Source organism: Pyxicephalus adspersus, chromosome 1, assembly GCF_032062135.1.
Source record: "Pyxicephalus adspersus chromosome 1, UCB_Pads_2.0, whole genome shotgun sequence".
Classification (NCBI taxonomy): Eukaryota; Metazoa; Chordata; class Amphibia; order Anura; family Pyxicephalidae; genus Pyxicephalus; species Pyxicephalus adspersus.
Genome location: NC_092858.1, coordinates 138605706 through 138618413, shown reverse-complemented (window position 1 = coordinate 138618413; position 12708 = coordinate 138605706).

Here is a 12708-nt window from a genome sequence, read left to right as displayed (position 1 = left end):
GCATGCAATTTCATATTTAGCAGATTGTAAAGCTTTAGGTTTATATTCTTGTCATCTCTAGTTGGGATTCTAGACAGGTTGTTACCTCCTGATGGAATGTTGTTGTTGGACTGAAAATCTGAAATCATATGCCAAAGGTTGGCACAATTTTGTGCACATGATGTGCCTATTTTATAGGCATTTGGGGAGGGTATATTTAATGAATAAATGTGCATACTACAATAAAAGTGTATTTTTTTTTAATAAACAGGAGTCACTGAAAGTGAAAGAGGGTTGTGCTGTTCATTTATTATATATTTACAACAATGCCAGGATGCCCTATCTCAACATAAGATCTACTGTAAGGATCTTGAGGCTACACCCCTAGAACCCTTAAACTATGAAAAGGGCTTGATCTTTATTTAAGATCCGGACCAGTAGTAGTAGTACTGCCGAACCAGTAGTAGTCCCGAACCAAAGGTTCCCAGTTTTTGGAGAATGCATACTGGTTTCTAACATACCTAGCACCACCCTAACCATACTGCAGTTGTTCTTAACCAGGAAAATACTCACCACTTGAAAGTATGGGAACCACATGATGGGCATAAAAAGTTAGATCTCTAAGAAAAAATAATTAGGAAAAGAAAAATCAAAATGGAGGACTAGACTTGATATCACAGATAACATCTGAGTAACTTCAATTCCTTATTTTGAGTGCACAACAGCAAAACTTTCACTTTGTTTTAGGCAATCCATTGGGGGTCTGTAATCGTAAGAAGATTTTGAGCCACTGCTTTACAGTTTTTTGTTTTATTTATCAACAAACCTAGAGAAACCCGAGATGGAATAGGATAACAAAGTAAAGAAACAGTTCTCACAGTTACTGAATTTTGAGGCTTGGTGCTACCCAATAGTGGTACACTGACCCATAAATGCTGTATGAGTAAAAAGAGCTCTAAACATGGCTGTATTGTCTTTTTCCTACAACACATGGAGGCTCTCCTTATCTGACTCTAGGATAGATATATATTACCAAAGCCAAGGGTTCTGTTAGAAAAGAATGTCCTAAAATGGTGTTTTATTGTCGGGCAGCAAGGTCATTGGTATCAGAATAAAAAGTAAAGTTCCTGTCAAAGTAAACACAGCCATGTTATCAGTTTATTAGTTGCAGGAAATGTCCTGTTCTGAGAGAATTGTACTGTCCCATCAGATATGGCCAGCAATTTCCTCAGTAAATTATTGTTGAAATGAGGTAACAAGAATATAAAGCAATTATTCCAGTGATCAAAGGCTACGTACATACGTGCAATAATTATCGTTGGAAATAAACGACCAATGACCCATTGACCAATAATTGTTAACAAAAAAAGTGCAAAATGACTGTCCAACAACCCAGAAGAACAAGGAATGTGTCTGGAAATGAACGACGATCGTGGATGTTTCTGCAGTACACTTGCTCTTGTACATGTCACTTCCTGCATCGTTCAAACGATCGTATCTAGCGTGTGTATATTATTGGTGGATTATATGTACAGAACTGTGCACAATACGATCATTCGAAATAATAGTGAATAATCGTTGATCGGTCGTTAATCGTTCGTTTTCTAATGACAATTATTGCACCTGTGTACGTAGCCTAAATGTTTTAGCTTGAACTGGAACACATACAATATTACAGAATACTGCAGCAAAATGTCAGAAAGGTGCCAGCTACAGAATATATGAGCATTGAAGGGTATAGCATAAGAAGGGAGCCCAACTAAACCCAAAATCAAAGGTGGTAAACTGGAAATGCAATCATGTTGAATAATGCAAATATTATGTAATACCTTTTAAAGTGAACATTACAAATGTAAACACCCCTTGTATCACTATGCACCTATTCACACAGTTCCAACCTCTCATGTCTATTAGGTTAGGTCCTGTTTTTGTTTAAAGTCCTCACCACAAATCTGCACCCTCTATGGAAGTCTATAGAGCTGTAATGCACAGAAGAGCAGGGGAATATCAACAAATGCCGGACCACCACCTTCAGATCTCAATAATGAGGAAAATGTGGAGAGAGGATGGGTTAGACCACTGTGGGCTGGAGGGTATTCATACATATTTTAGGGAGCAAAAAGGTATCGTACCCCTAGACTTTTGAACACAAAAAGACACATTCTGATTAAACCACGGCAATCCAGCGTATGAGCTAATAACAAAATCCATCTCAATTTCTGTCTGAGAAAAAAAAAAGCGTGTTAAAGGATATGGTAATGGAATCTGTCTTTGGCCCAGCACAGATAAAATGGCGCCGCCATCTCCTTTTGCCTTCCAGGTTCTTCCTCCTATGTCACCCAATCTAATACAGTGCAGGCGCGAGATCAGGTGATGTAGATTGGGAATTAACTTGCCAATCTCACTGCGCATGCGTGAGTTTGGCAATTTTTTCCCCTATTGATGAAACGGCTCCTTCTGCGCATGCCAAATATGCATGCAAAGAGCAGCCAAGAGCCTCCCGGGATGAGTGATATAGTTATCTGCGCTCCCATTCATTCTTGATCACCTAGCCGATTGAAAATTGAGGAGGCGGTGCTGCACCCTTTTTTTTAAAAAAAAAAGGGTGTTACACGTAAAAAAGACAAACAAAATTACTAAAATTTACTTTAAAATATTAATGTTAAAATGTATTTTAACAACACAACTTAGGTTTGTAAAATTGCATTGGAACAAACCAAAGGACTTCCAGAGCAATGGACAGATGAAGGGGTTTGGCCATAACGCACAGCGCCACTGAAAGTGTGCAAGTGTTATCAACCTAGACAAGCAACTTCATAACAAATCCTTGATGAAAGCTGCTGATTTAAAATTACTTTTGAGAATACATTAGCAGGTTAAAGACTATATCAGATCTTAACAACTGGGTTTACTTCTATTTTAATAATACTTGAAAAGAAACAAGCAAATCTCTATATTTAGTGGTTCGAATGAAAACATTTATTTCCTTTTTAGTGAATAATAAAGTAGCAGAGGATTAATTTACTTACCAATTCACTGCCAGACACGGCTGAACTCCAGTCAATAGTGTGACTGGATCCCTGCTTTTATTTGGTATTAGAGGATTATAAAATGAGATAAAATGGGCCGCTCAGTTGATGTGATCCCCTGCTGCCATCATTCTAAAACAACAGATTACAAGAGAGGCGGCTGGGATTGGCTAACAGTTCAGTTTTTAACTTTATTGTCTGAAAGGGACCTATAGGCAATTGGTAAATTGCAAAACAGTTGCAATTGTTATTAAAAAATGTTTTTATTAATATATACATAATTTGCTATGTTGCTTTTCATGCCATGTGATTATCATTTTTAAACTATAATGTACCAATAAACTGTTACTTAACAAATGATGTTGTCACAATCTAACTTTGGAGCTCCAGTTAAACTATTACCCATGTCTTCAGACATACATAAAATAAAACACTAGCTTCAGGCATTAATTTTGTGCTTTCAAACAGCTGTTTTCATTATTGCATATATTAGTCTATATTGCCTAGTGTTTAGGAAATAGTTGTAGTAAGATCAAAGGGGATCATGCATTGTCTAATTGACTGTAGTGACTTCATGGATACTTAACAACACAGAACAATCAGTTCTGATGAAACAAGCCCCGAAGACACAAAAATGGGAATTAACTTTAATACTGAAAATTACCGGCAGCTTTCTATGAGACTAGTGATTCATATAAAATTATGCAACATAAAAAAGCCTGGAAACCAATAAAAGCTAGAATTTAATGAGATATGAAGGATGAAACAACAGAATACTATAGACATCTAAATAGCTAGAATTCATAACAGACATTTCAGATATCTCCCTGCAGAGGGCAATATGGTATCCATTGAAACAAAAGGGGAAAGAAGAAAAACTTCCAAGTTCTAAGAAATGTTAGAATACTGTTGGCATTTGGCAGTAAAATTTAAAAAGAAACAGAACTCTAGCCCAGCCTTCTTGCATTATCTATTAGAAATATGTCCGGCAATCATTGGATATCACATTAGCACTGCTAACAATGAAATTGTAATAATTTAAACAATTCACAGCTTCTACTTATAATATCATAAAAGTATACAATCAAGATATGTAATTCAAATCAAATGCATTGCAAAGCAATAAAAACGTAATCAAATTTTCTTTGTCTCATCAAACAGTCAACATGCTAAATATGAATAAAACCCCATACACATTTTCTGTCGCAGGAATGTTCCTGGAAAACAAAAAAACTGCATGTGTGTGGACAAAGAACACAGCAGTGATATAAGGGGAGAAGAATGGAAGCACAGCATTTAGCAGGGAACACAGACACCCAATATTCTTGGGAGTGTTGAAAGCTGATGAATAAGACAGAGTAAAGGTAAAGGCAAGTTCAGATTGCATTTAAAGAACACAGCGATTACCACTCCCTGGGGTTTACTACCGCTTATTGTCCACAGCTAGGCACTCAGGAGCTGACAAAAATGCTTGGTTTTTGCAGGAATTTGCAATTGCGTGTGCAGGTCTTGCAAATATGTTTTTTAAAATAAAATTTAAAAAAAATGCATAGGGCCACCCCAAATAGTAAAACCAGACCCCTTAATAGGCTGGGGACCTTTGTGGAAATGGATGCAACGTGTGTGGGTTCTGTTCTTCCAACAATAGAGTCCTCTGAAATCTGATTTGACAAAGAAGGAAAATGACACCAAGTGTGTAACCATCTTTCCCCGCTGCAAAATGGTCACTTTCCAAGCACCAAAAATGCCTAAAATACCTGCAAAAATGTTTTTAAGTTTTTCAAGTGACGCCAATTCATTTCTATAGAGGCACGAGGGGTGGCAAATTGCCCCTGGATGTTAGATGTAGCTTACACTGCTGCTGTCTGTTAAATAGTAGATAATGAGCCTGATTCATTAAAGCTCTCCAAGGCTGGAGAGGATACAGCTTTAATAAATCAGGCGCAATGAATGGACCCATTCTGTCCAATTCTAATCTTTTTGCATGCGGTTTTGAGTAGAAAAACAGTTGCACAAACCGGTAGTCTGAAGTCACTGGCCACTCACTCCCCCTTCACAAAAGTGATCACATATCCCCTTTAACATTCAGAATAATTCAAAGCTTGAACTTCAGTCTTCCTTTTAGTATTCCAATGTTATATAGGCTCTTCTCATCACTTACTCTGATTTCACTGCACCCAGACACTGAGCTTTCAGCTTTTACAGAGCCACTGATCTCTTTCCTCTGACAAGGACACCAAAATTAAAAGAACCCAGATAAAGCCAGCAGATACACAGAACATCTTCAATATAAAAAAGAACGTTAGTTCCAATTGGAGGGCAAACCCCAAAGTCAACATCAAGACTGATAATATTCTGAGCTCTCTATGCAGTGGATACAAATATAAACAATCAGCACATCCACCATGGAACACAAATCAAAAAGTTTAAGAATGAAGTTACCTGAGGCTGTACACGGGTCATATTCCCACATAACAACAAGGGAGACCACCATGAGAACCTATTTGTATTATTAGATACATCAGGTAAATAGAAACATTCTCAGTGTGATGTCTGACATGGTGCTATAATATTAATATAACCAGTTTGCCTGGTTGGTGTTCGGATCTACTGCCGTCTATGTCACTGACCCACATTGAGTACACAGTGTGTTCAGATAATTGTCATATCTGCATGCTTGTTTCAGGGTTGTGACAAACCAAAAGATCACCGGTATATCCAGACAATTTGTATTCTTCCAAACATGTTTAGCAAAGGCAGCCTACATAATAGGTAGGTTTGCTTTAAAAAAGTTTTTCTCAACCAGGGTTCGTCCAGAGGTTCCTATGGGTTTCTTGAGCAATGAGCAGTTTGTGAGTAATTTTAACTAATTCCAATAATCTATTTGGCTATCTGTAAGGCTATGTAGACACGTGCAATCATTGTCATTGGAAAGGATCTTTTACAATCCTTTCCAACAACCGACTGCACGATGCATGAACAAGTTCTGTACATACAGCGCCGTTCTGCTCTATGGGGAGGAAAGGGGGAGAATGATTTAGCAGCACCCCGCTGCGCTCTCTCCCCTTCACTTTTATTACAATCCTCGTCTGTCGTCCGTGGATCCATCAGGACAGTTTTTCGGATGACAAACGATGAGCGCAGTACACACACCAGAGAAGCATCTGACGTGTACGTAGCCTAAGGGTTACATCTTCCAATCGGTCAGCAATGTAAGAGGCATTCTTCCTACCGACCACTATACTAACATACTGTGAGTTGTCAATATAGTAATTATAATAGGGGTTCCCTGAAGACATGAAAGTTGCTTCAATTATTCCCCCATGTTAAAAAAGTCGAGAAACACTGGCTTTAAAAAAAAAAATAGAAATAGTGCTCCTGAAGGCTAAAAATTGCATAAATTAAAGAACCACAGGCTTAATTCACATGAAGCCAACAGATACACTAAACACCACCAATAAACCAGAGATTGTTACTTCCACATATCTCCGAATACAACAAACCTCTGATCCAGCCTTATTATTGATCCAATAGCCCTGACAAGGACACATATATTCCACTTGTATCAGGGACACTAACCTCACATTCTGTGATATGCTGAAAACAATAGCTGGATGTAGTTTTAATCAAAGAGCAAAGCTTTTCCCTAGGATTGTAGGCCTAGTAGTAGTTGTTTTCTTAGCTTAGTTTGCACTGATATATGGTATGGCAACTGTACAACCCCATAATAATGGTTTCACCACAAGCTATGCAGGTCTTTTGTTGTATTTGTAATGGTAATTGCTTTCCAAGCTGCAAGTGAACAAAAAACAGAAAAACCTGTATTCAGAGCAAGGAAGGCCAGGAAATGCTTCAGTGCATATGAACATATTTACACGACTGCTGTTTTTTTTTAATTCAAATAAAGGAACTTAATTACTAGCAATGTAAAATCTGATCCTACTGCGGCTACGGTAAATTGGTAACTAAAGGCCATGATCACTAATAAGATTTCAGTGAAAACTGAACTTCTATTTTTGGAACACAGAACCACCTGCTTATGTTTTTGCTATTTAGGACAAATTCGTACAGAGCATAAAAAATATATTGGGAAGTTTTGTAAGACTAAATAATGGTGCATACACATCTAGTGTGTGTACAGCAGTCCCCCAACATTGTTTAGTGAACCACACTAGTAGGTCACTACATGACTGATTGGAAACATGTGCTGTCATAAAGGAGGAAGTGCTTCCCATATGGCCTCCACCTTGCTCTCACCACCTTTGATATAACTGAACAGTGCTCGTTCATTCTAGTATCGCTGGAATCGAATGTGAAAGATTGTTTACAGAGATTTGACATCTACACATAACTTGTGTCTACAGAGAATTAAATTTATCCAATAAACTCATCACATATGTGAACAAAAAAAAAAGAGTAAATGTTAATTCAGTTTAACTGTCACAGTCTGTTTATTCTCTTTCCATAATTCCATGTAAGAAAGAGCTGCCACTGTTCCAGGTGCTTCAAACCTTCAATGATTGGATGAGTGAAATGCTTCTTCTACCACAAGTTGCTGTGGTTTCTGCTATTTTTGTCACTATGTAACTTTTCTAACTTTAACCTAATCTAATTTTATAAACTACAGTATTTGAATAAAACATGGCTTAGCTGAAAGTAAGAAAGTAACCTACCCTATCTCCAAGTCCTTAATGTTGGTGCCAATCCCAATACATCCAATAATAAGGAAATCAAGACAGAAAAAGCAGTGGGATTTTAGTGGCACTATATATATTATGTTGAAATGAAATAAAAAAACATATTTCTGTGTGACATAGATAGATTCAGTAATGTTAGTAGTAATGTCGTTCGCATAATGAGAGATGCGACCTGCTACCTATACAAAGGATCCCTATTCTTAAGAGTTGCATAAAAAAGCATTAGTGAAGCATTTTATTATCCATCGCGTTTCACCTGACTGCTTCCTCTAGGGACTTGCAAAGAGCGTTTTAAACTACATAGAAAACTGCCCTTAAAAAAAGCATATCAGAAATTGTCTCCCACTGGATAATAAATGACACACGATATGCCTGGAAAAGAAGAGGGATTGCACTCACTGTTGCTCTGACCTTCAGTCCCTTGCATAGCAATGGTCTTGTAACATCCAACACACTTCCTGTTGTGTCGGATACCTGTTCTTCCATTTTGCACTGTGGCTCCTCCTCCACATGGGTGAAAAGAGTTCAATGGGGGGAAAAACGGTGTGCGACAAGGGAATATTTTTTGGACAGCCATTAAGCTATTAAACAGAGAAAAAATTGAAGTAATAGATGAAAGGACAGATGTACAGAAGACATATGCATCATTCATAGCGTCACATTTTTAAAGAAATATTGAATTAAAACATGACACATACTCTATGTGCAAAAATTTCATTATAAAATAGAAATAAAGTAGAACTGAAAGCAACCACTTCCTTGTCTGTGGTTGTCCTTGGGTGGTAATGTCAATAATTCTGCCAAAATCAGTTTGTCACGCCAACTTCTGGGGCAGCATGACAAACACAATTAAGAGTGTCACAGATAAATGGGAAGTTACTTTTTATAGATTGATCAGTGGTGTTATTTGAAATAATAAACAACTGATATTTATTATATAGGATATATGTATAGCCAGTTTTTGTATTTTAAAAAAAGTAGTTCAGGGCTCTCTATCTTGAAGTCTGCCTTTTTTGGGCCTGAAATTTCCCAGCTATGTCCCAATGATGGTGGGTTGCACCAAGGGCTGGAGCACTTCATGTGAAATAAACAATATTAAAAAGGCCTCTCAGCAGGTATACATGCGGTCCCATGAAGGGGTAGAGTGCTGGAGAGTGTAAGAAGGACGGCTATCATTTTTAACACCGGTGTATGGAGGATTATTACTGTGGTAAAGGTAAAAAATTAGTCCACACCCCTTATAAACTCCTTATATACTATGATATATAGTATTGTTGTAAAACTATCAAACTCCATGTTTTGCTAGTAATACCAATGCTGATAATGCAAAAAACTAAATGTACTGATACCTTTCACACCCCACAAGTTTTTAAAAGTAATTTAATTCTGCATTTTAAGAGCGCCTAAAAAAGTGGACCTTGCTGTTTTAAAATAGGATATTCATTTACCTAGGAACAATGTTTTTCCTGAACCGTGGAATATAATACAACCAAAAAAAGTCCTACTTGCCAAAAATGGGGCAAAGTTTATTGTCCATCTAGAACCCATTCCTGATTCCTGTGCAATTTATAAGGCAGTGAATGCACCATTCACAAAAACTTTATGGCAGTTAAATCAGTTGCTGTAATTAAAAACACATGCACCAGTAAGATACTAAGAATAATTACTTCAGTAAATGTTTGGTGAATGTGACATTCACTTCTTTATAAATATGTCCTTTTGTATAATAATTAGTGTTATGTTCAGCAACAAATTTATTAGTGAAATGATCTGTCCATACCAAATTGTGGAAATGGCTCTGAAACTAAATTGGTTTACCATCAAAGTTTGAATGCTATTTTTGTAGCACACTTCAATAAAAAAAAATTTAACTAAAACATAAAAACATCTAACCAAGGGAAGGCGCTCTAACTTTAAAACATTCCCTTCTGTGTGACTGTAGAAGTGCCCATGGGTTTACTTTACTTTCCATACCCTACATCAGTCAACATTTGAGTGACCATCGAAATAGATTAGGTTTTTAGGGGTGGCCAGGTGGAAAATTATGCCTCTTAAATTGCTGTTTAGTGGAATGAATCCCCCTCCACACCTAGTGGTGGCTAGAATAACACAATTATAGACACATAAAACATCAATAGAGTCATGCAGGTATCATTAAATGGGAGGTCAATCAGCCACAGTTCCAGCAACCCTTGGAACCAATTTGGATGACCAAAGATTGCAACAAGGAAGAGAAGAAGATGGCATTGCCTGTGACAATACAGGGATAGGTGAGAATTATAGGGTTTAGTTCTGCATTAAATTGGTTACCATTGGAAACAACACATCCTCCACAGTAGTGGCTAGAATAACACTTATGAAGACACCTATAGTCATGAAGATGTCCCTACCAAATGGTGTTGGTCCCAGAACTATGCAAGTACCATCAAATAGGAGGTCAATCAACCACAGTCCAATGAAACCTCACTAACTTCTAGAGGAACCCTGTTTGAGTGGGACTGATCTAAACAATCGGAATCAGGTTCACTGCACATGTTTGTAACCCAGCCATTGTATGTATTATTTTATCCTTAGTTTCTACAATGAAACAACTGAATAAATTTAGGGGATGGTCCAGCCAAGAATTCTGATATAGTTTATGGTAAATATGGGTCAGGCTCCTCATGTAACTACCAGTGTTTTTTTAAGGAATCTGCAAAGCATCTGATTAAAGGTGGCAACACACTTGTTGAAGAGTGCAAAACAAGATGAGGGATTGACATTTCTCCAAAAACGATAATTTACCTGGCAAAACCACCTTGTACTCATCAACCAGCCTGATCGTGTACCACCGGCTCTGCAGCTCTTCTCTGACAGGTTATTAGAAGTCAGTAGGGAGTTCTCTCTAACAACTAGCAGCCAGGAGGAACAATCTAGGAATGCCTAGTTTGCAACAGATGTTCATTAGATTTGATGCTTTAAAGAATTTTGCAACTTCTCTATTAAACATCACAGTATATGACCACCTTAAGAAATACACTTTCTTTTCTTAGGAGAAGCATCTTTTTTCTCTTTCATCTCTTTCACTGCGATTAAAGTGGTTATCCAAGAATAAGTACAGGCTAAGATTAGGATTCCAACTGCAATCTGATGTCCACACTCCTATGGAGATAGGTACTTTTGTTGTAAAATGTTTATAAAAATCTATATACTGGCAGCATTATTAATGCTGGTACTGTAAAGATTTTTATATATAAAGCTTTGAATGCAGCGTTCACAAAACCTTTGTTGCAGGTAAGTTAATCACTTTAACTTAAAACACGTCACCTAATTCTAAAAAGTATCTTGTTGTATATCAACTGGTATTATATCTAACTTTTTAACTAAATTTATAAATGTACTAAATTTATAAATGAAATTATATGTCCAAACTATGTTATGCATATGGCTCTGAAAATTAACTGGTTTAACTTTAAATAAAGCGAAGGAGCTCCATTTTTATAGCATTTCCTTGCACATGACTGGTGCACAGATGTACTTTACGTCATACTTTAGACCAGCCTTTGTCAACCTTTGAATACCTTGAAAGAATTGTCAGGTTTACTGGGGGAACCCCTAATAAAACCATTTTTGTGGATTTAGTTGGCAAAACAAGCCTCTTACTACACTCCTCTACAGCTGTGGATACAATGACACGTTTAAAGACACCAAAAACATTATACCATATAACAAATATTCAAAAGTTACAAGAGTTACAAAACTGGCTCTACCAGGTGATGTTGGCCCCCGAGCTATGCAGGCATCATCAAATGGGAGATCAAATATCCACAATTTGAGGAATCCTGATTGACTATGGCTGCCTTGGACAAGCTGGCTTTATCCCTAAGTCCTGAGTTCTTTAATGGAACAACTGAAAGAATTTAAGGCATGGCCCAGCCAAGGAATCTGATAGAGTTTACAATAATAATGGCTCAGGGACCTCGTGGAACTATCAGAGTGTTTTTTTTTTTATTTCAAGAATTCTCCAAAGCATCTGAAGTGGCCATACAGTTGTGAACAACATCTCATTGATAATTGATTGATCACTTACCTAGCATAACCACCATGTACCCATTAACCAGCTTAAGGGTGCGCCACAGACTCTCTCCCTTTACTCTTGAGAGGCTAATGTAAATCAGCAGGGAGCAATCCCTAACAACCAGCAGCCAGTGGGAGAAAATCTGGGAACCCCTTAGTTTTCAATAGATGTTCTTTAGATTTTATGATTTAATTCTACCTGTTCTTTGAAAATTTCACAGTACATATCCACTTTAAGGGATACAATACATATCTGTTCATAGGAGAAGCATCTGTTTCATTTCACTGTGAGTAAAGTGGTTGCCCAAGAACAAGTACAGGCTAAAGCTGCGTACACACTTCCAATTTTTATCGTTGGAAACGAACAACGAACGAACGACCGATTGGCCAAAAATCGTTCTTAAAAAAAGTAACCAACGACGCCGACGAACGAGTTGGAAATGAACGACCGAACCGGCGGATCGGATTGGACAACGATCGTTGACCATCTATCGTGTGTACGGTCGTTCAGTGATCGTCCATGGTCTGAGCATGCGTGATGAACGAACGTTCGCTCACTACATACTGTATTGTGTATATGAGTGTATGTGTGTGTGTGTGTGTATATATATATATATATATATTTATCTCTCTCTCTCTCTATATATATATATATATATATAGAGAGAGAGAGAGAGAGAAATATTTATATATTTATGTATTCCAGCGGAGTTCTTCATCCTGTTCCACTGCGGTACTTCATCCTTTTTCTTCCAGCGGAGTTCTTCATCCTGTTCCACTGCGGTACTTCATCCTGTGTCTTCCAGCGGAGTTCTTCATCCTGTTGCACTGCGGTACTTCATCCTGTGTCTTCCAGCGGAGTTCTTCATCCTGTTGCACTGCGGTACTTCATCCTGTTTCTTCCAGCGGAGTTCTTCATCCTGTTTCACTGCGGTACTTCATCCTGT